At 32.9% G+C, this 7,346-nt stretch overlaps 1 pseudogene; it reads left to right on the top strand.

The window, feature by feature from the left end:
• Window positions 1-306: 306 nt before the first annotated feature.
• Window positions 307-1,580, top strand: LOC112701019 (pentatricopeptide repeat-containing protein At1g77405-like; annotated as a pseudogene).
• Window positions 1,581-7,346: the final 5,766 nt, after the last annotated feature.

Here is a 7,346-nt window from a genome sequence, read left to right as displayed (position 1 = left end):
AGTCCCTCCGTCCAAATACCTACATCATACTCAACAAAAAAGTCTGACGTGGCTCCCATTCTAATGACCTAGCATTACGGCTGTTCATATGGCACATTAGTGGAAGGCCAATTTCAAAATTTGGACAAAAAAGTCCCTCTTCCTTTTGTGGCATTGTGTATTCTTGTGCATGTCATCATCCAAGACTAGAGTTCTTGGATGATGGTAGTAAAGCCTCTATGGCATTCTCACATACACATCATTAAACAAACACTCACCAGTATAATCAAAGACCTTCCCTTACATGCTTATTGACCTCCTTCCCCTTTTCCCTCGTGGACAGAAGATGTCGTTTCACAAGTGATTCGGTTAATCCCCTCATGCTTCTTTAGGTCTGCTCGCTCCATTGGCTGCCAAACCGGTTTTCGGCACCGCACTCCTCTCCGATAGCACAACCTCAATAAAAAAACAACAAAAGTTCCACCACAACCTCTTTGTGCTTGGCCCTGCTGCACACAGGGACCCTGGCAGGGTCAACCTTGGTCTTCACAAAGCCCTCCAGTTCTTCCGGTGGGTCGAGGCTCGCTTTGGGTTCCACCATACTGAGGTCACGTGTAGTAAGATGGCAATTGTGTTGGCCAGAGCAGATAGATTCACTGCTCTTTGGGATTTCTTAAAAGAGATGTCTAGAAAACAGTGTTCCAAGCTTGTGACAACAGAGACCGTTACGTGTTTGATAAAAGTCCAAGGAGAAGTAGGGCTGGCTAGTGAAGCACTATTTGCTTTTTATAGGATGAGGCAGTTTCACTGCAGATCGGACATTTATGCTTACAATACATTAATCAATGCGCTTTGTAGGGTTGGAAATTTCAGAAAGGCTAGGTTCTTTCTTGAGCAGATGGAGTTGCCGGGGTTCCGGTGCCCACCGAATACATTTACTTATACCATTTTGATAAGCTCTTATTGTAGGCACGCTATACAAACCGGGTGCAAGAAGGCCACAAGGAGGAGGTTGTGGGAAGCGAATCACCTTTTCCGGATCATGCTCTTCAAGGGATTTGTTCTTGATGTTGTGACTTACAATGCCTTAATAGATGGTTGCTGCAAGACCTATCGCATTGCGAGAGCATTGGAGTTGTTTGATGACATGAAGAAGAAAGGATGTGTCCCTAATAGAGTTACTTATAATTCTTTAATAAGATACTTCAATGCAGTGAATGAGATTGATAGAGCTATTGAGATGTTAAGAGATATGCAGAGGTCGAATCATGGAGTACCCGGTTTGAGTTCATACACACCTATCATTCATGAGCTTTGTGAAGTTGGCAAGGTTCTTGATGCTTGGAATTTAAATGACAAAAGGGAGAGGTACTGCATTAGTGGAAGGTCAATTTTAAAAATTGGACAAAAAAGCCACTCTCCCTTTTGTTATTTAGATTCGAAGCATTAAGAACCTTGCCAACTTCACAGCAGGGGCCAAGCACAAGGAGTTTGTGGCGGAACTTTCGTTGTTCTTCATTGAGGTTGCGCTGTTGGAGAGGAGTGCGGTGTCAAAAACTGGTTTGGCAGCCAATGAAGCGAGGAGACCTAAAGAAGCATGAGGGGATGAACCAAATCAATTGTGAAACAACATCTTTTGTCCATAAGGGAGAGGGAGAAGGAGGTCGATGAGCATGTAAGGAAAGGTCTTTGATTATAGCGGCGAGTGTTTGCTATGATGAGGCTGGATCGTCCCGTGGGCACCCTACTGACACTCAGGTTGGTGGCATCGCGGAGGCTAGTATGGGTGGTACACCTTTTACTCACGTATCTAGCTCTCAGGTACTACATGAATGTAGCACGCAGATGTTAGCTGATCTTGTTACCACTTCCTTCACCATGGATTTGGACGATCAGTTGGCTGAACCCCAGTTCTATGCAGATTTTGTTGAGATTATACGGGGTGATGACGTTCATCAGTACCAGAGCCCAATTTCAGGCGGCCCATCCGACCCTCCAGAGTATAGGTCACAGCCAGCGGATGTGCCGTCCCAGGTTCCTGAGACACAGCTCCCGGTCGACCTGAATGAGCCCGCAGGCAGCCCGTACGACACTTGGTTCGGCATGGGGGGACGCCACCATCTGCATTTGGAGTTGGGCTACAGGAGGCTCCCCCAGGAGATCGGCGAACGGCCAGGGTTAGGTGTCTGACTCGATGTGGCACAAGCTCGCACCTACTTGGTCCATTTGGGGGCGACCATGATGTTGATGGTGACTAGCAGTAGCGCCCATTGTCTTATTTCCGACCGTTTTTCTTGTACGAATTATGACTTATTTATTTTCTGTTAGGGTTATTGACTTGTGACAGTTATATCTGTATGAGTTATGTAGTTAACTTATTTTGTGTTATTGTTAATGCCTGGTGGCTATTATTTCCGTACAACTTATTGCAAATGACGATTACATTTTGTATCAATTCGTGCATTTTGCATCATGGGTTGTTACTATTAACAGCGGTATATATAATCACCCACTATATTCATAATCCGCTACAGGGCGTAGCGGATTATGCACACATGCCATTTGGTCATAAACCGCTACAGGGTGTAGTGATTTATGAGTAATGCAGCCCTCAACGTAATCCGCGACAGCCTGTAGCAGATTACGTGCAATTGAATTCCGCTGCAGGGTGTAGTAGATTACATACAATTGCATTTGTTGTATTTGCGTCTGGAAATTGCCGATGTTGTATTTGCGTAAAGATTTTGTTCATTCATTTTATTTACGTAAATTGCCCAAATATATATATATATATATATATATATATATATATATATATATATATATATAAAGAAGTTAGCTAACTTGTACTTTAAAAAAATATGTTAAGAGAATAATAATAATAACATATATTTTTATATTTTTAATATATTTAATACATTAAAAATATAAAAAAAATTATAATTTTTTGTCAAACCTTCCTTTTGTTGGTGTTTTTAAAAGTGCCCTTATGGCATAGGTTAGTAAAATTTTGAAAATATTTTAACAAAAAATTTAATAGATATTTTTTTAATATGAAAATAAATATAATTTTTCAATGAGAATACATATATATCAAATTTAAACTAATTTCGGTTCATTTGTGTGTTAATTGAGGTTCACTTGATACTGCTGATAAGTATTGATCAATTTTTTAGCAAAGAAGAATGAAATTATTCATTATCACTTTATTCAATTGCATTAGATTCCACTCCATTCGATTCATTTACTTCAGTTTTGAACAAACAATTAAAAAGACTCAATGATCAATAAAAACACATCGAATTCATTTCTGGATCCAAATGAACTTTAAATAAACTAAAAAAATAAACCGAAATTACTTAAGGAATAAAAATTTGGTCAATACTCAGTAGCATCAAGTGAATCTCAATTAGCACACAAATGAATCGAAATTAGTTTAGATTTGAACAAGCAGTCAAAAAGACTCAATCATCAACAAAAATACATCGAATTCATTTCTGGATCCAAATAAACCTTAATTAAACTAATTAATGAACTAAAATTACTTAAGGAATAAAAAAATTATGTCAATACTTATTAGCAGCATCAAGTGAACCTCAATTAGCACACAAATGAACCAAAATAAACTAAAAAATTAACCAATATTATTTAACGATGGTACCAGAGAAAATCAGAACCAATAAAGATGTTAGCAAAATGTTAGTGTTGTTGGTAATGATGATAACGAAAGAAGAAGAAAAAGAAGGAGGAGGAGGAGGAGGAAGAGGAAGAGAAGAAAGAAATGGAAAAGGAGAAGGAGAAGAAAACGGAGAAAGAAAAAACGCATGATTTGAAAAACAGTTATAATAACTTAATTAGAGATTTTGCTTGAATGTAGAATTTTATTCTAATAATTAATAATTATTCAATTAATTTTCATATAACAATAATATTCTTGAACCACATGTAATATTCTTGAAGTTAGTTAGTATGTTTTTCAAATCTTCTCTATTAAAGTGTGTATCAGACATATTTTCAGCAATAATTTTCTCCTCACATAAAATAAGAAAAACTTTGATAGTATAATAATTTCATCTAACTTTTTTAGTCATTTACATTTCAGTTGAATTTTTTCATTAGCTAATTTAAAAATTAGTTTTGGAGGCATGTTATTTTGTGTAATTATAAAATAAAACAATATCAAAATTATATGTAATGTTTACTAGTATTTTTAATAATACAAAACATAACAGTAAGAATTAATTAATCAATAAAATCAGTGTCATAAAAATCAAACTTATTAGAATACTAATAAATACTAATCAAACAAAGAAATTCAAAAAAAATTAAAATTATAAAAGCAACGTAATTTGGTAAAAATAGAAAACAAAAAATTAAAAAATAAATTTGCAATTAACCACAAATAAATAATTAAAAAAATAAAACTTTAAAATTATTTTAAATTAATCAATACTTTTAAAGTTTCACGTTAATTCTTGTAAGTCAAATTTAAATTAACTTGTGTGTATATCTTATATGATTAATTGAATGTGTAACTAAAATTAATAATCAAATACAACAAGGTATGGTGGCTTAAAGAGTCCATCTAACGGAATAATGAGAATTAGAGAGTGGTACTAATAAAATATCAATAGAACTCTATTTTTTTAAATACCAGTGTTTAATTTGAAATGAATAGAATGAAGATGATATATCTATAAATCAAAAGGTGTGAAATTAGTAAAAAACAATCTTAAAATGTGTTTTGTTCTAAATTAAAATGAGAATATGTGTAGAAAATATTAAAGAAATATATAAATGTAAATGTGAAGGGAATTAGGATATGAGGTTTAGAATTTAGAAAAAAAAATTAAGATTTAGAAAGAAATTAAAGATTTGGAGAGAAAAATAGAATTAAAAATATAAATTATAGTTATTAATTATAATAAAGGATATTTTTGATAAATAAAATATTTGAAAGTTGCTTTTATTTTTATGTACTTCAAAAATTAACTAGCCATCGATCCTTGTTCTCAAGTTGGTCATTTACGTTAATTCATTATTAAACTCGAGAATTTCTTTAACATTTCGTACTTTACTATACGACAACAGTAAACTCGACAATTTGTTTATACCTACCATACCATGTTCCTCTCTTTTCGACTGGTACATGAATAATTTTTCATTTATTATATGTATCATTACATTCATTTGGCGGAAAAAGCCATATCATATGCTATTATTATTATTAAGTAAAGTTCCTTAGTTCCATATAAATTGGCCGAAGCCATTAGGGAATCAAGGAAAAGAAAATTAAACGTGTCATGTATATATATATATATATAGCTTACTCCTTATCCATTCATTTTCCACCGAAAGGAAGATGGTAAAAAAAGAGAGAAACACCGTGAGAGAGAAGAGAACGGAACCATGAAACCGTTATTTTTCAGTTTCGATTTCTTACCATCTGTAATTTTAATAAAAAATTTAATCTAATAAAAGTATTTGTATTTTTCTATTTTACATGTTAGTATTATTTTTATCCGATAGAAATTGACGGTAACGTAACTCTCTTTCTTTTTGAGTTCGGTTAATTAAAATTTTAGAAAGCACAGATAATTTTTGACCTTTTTTTCTTCAGCAGCTCAGTAAAAAAGTTTCTCTGTTTTTATTGATTTTGATTTCGTACGAATATAGAGAGTTTGTTTTTAAAGTTAAAAGTTTTAATTTAAAAATGCCTAAAAAACTTATTAAATAATTGAAAATAATTTACGAGAATCAAGTATTATTAATTGATGTAAATTTGTTGAATTGTGGTTGTGAATGGTGTTTAATTGGTGTTGTTTGTTAAACTGAGCTATGAATTAAGTTTGGATTGAGACTATGAATGTTGCTCAAATTTCTAGTCATATGTTAATTTCTTAGTTTGATTGATAATTTGAGATTTGTTTGATAATAATAAGTACTGTTGTAATAATTTGGGAATTGTTGAGAGAATGAAGGATCCTGTAAAGGTGGTAAATTTGAATATTAAGGAAGGTCCTGTCCAAGTTTTTATAAAGATATACAAAAAGTGATTTTGATTTGAAAATCCAACTTATAAGCTTATTTTGAGAAATATTTCTATCTTGAGAAAAGAATAGATTTACATATTTACACATATCAAAAAATAGTTTTATATTAAAAAGTTTGATTTATATTTCTAAAGTAAGGAATGATTTGGATTTAGAACTGTTGGAAAGAGTTTGAGAAAGCGTTGATTGATTTATTGGTAACAAATGGAGAGTTGAAAATAATTTGATATTAAAACTAATTAGCTTTTAGATTTATAAATGCTTTGATAATGGATATGGTTTGTTGGATTTAACAATGATTTTTGGAGAATTGAAAATGATTTGGTAGGAACCCAAGAAAGGTGGCATAGTCCGAATTTTAGAGAAATGCAGCCGAAATTTTATAAAATCCGAGGTTTTATTTGAAAAGTTATTTTAAAAGATTTGGTTTTGGAAAATTAAATTATTTGAGATTTATTTAGTTGAGAAAAGGTGTATTCTATTTTTAAACTCGATTTATTAAGAAAAACATAATGTTTTAAATCCAATTTTGTAAGGAGAGATTTTATTTTAAGTGTTGTTTTGAGCTCGGTTTTTTTAAGAAAAGGAATTTCTGCCACAGAAGAGCAGAGAACATGGATTTAAAGAATATATTAACTTAAAGAGATTGTCTGCTACAGGAGAGCAGATGTGATATTGTTTGGGCCTTAGCGCCAAATGTAAAGTGGGAACGCCCATACACTGAGAACTGTTTTTCAGATGTACGCTTATTGATTTGGAAAGTCACACTGTATGCGGCCTAATCCAACGACTTATAAGCACACTGTATGCATCTGGAATGCCATATCTGAGACTTGTGCCTGGATAATGTCGGGAGCGGATAGGCAACCGACACATGAGCTCATGACCTGCGTTAGGGATAGACATGCATCATGTTGTTTGCACATTTGCATTTGATTGCGCTTGCTTGTCTTATTTCTTTGTAATTGTGCTGTTTGTCTTGTTGTAACTTGCTTGTACATTGAATTGAATCTCTTGCTTGTACTATTTGTTTGTGAATGTATTAAAGTGATTACGAATTGACATTTGATTGAGGATTAACTATGTGGCTGAGAGACGGGTAATGTGACTAGTTTTATATTTAAAATTTGTTTTGAGTTTAGAAATTTTAAAAAAGAGATAATTAGTTAGCTAAAGTAGAACCAAGAGTATTTTCAAAGGGTTTGATAAAAATATAGTTTTATTGAGTAAAGTTAATTATTTGCACTTTAATTCATTACTTTTACGGCATTTTCATTCCCTACTGAAAACGTGCGGTTTGTTCTCACCCCAAAA

Source organism: Arachis hypogaea, chromosome 7, assembly GCF_003086295.3.
Source record: "Arachis hypogaea cultivar Tifrunner chromosome 7, arahy.Tifrunner.gnm2.J5K5, whole genome shotgun sequence".
In the NCBI taxonomy this organism is placed as follows: Eukaryota; Viridiplantae; Streptophyta; class Magnoliopsida; order Fabales; family Fabaceae; genus Arachis; species Arachis hypogaea.
This window is presented reverse-complemented; position numbering and strand designations above follow the sequence as displayed.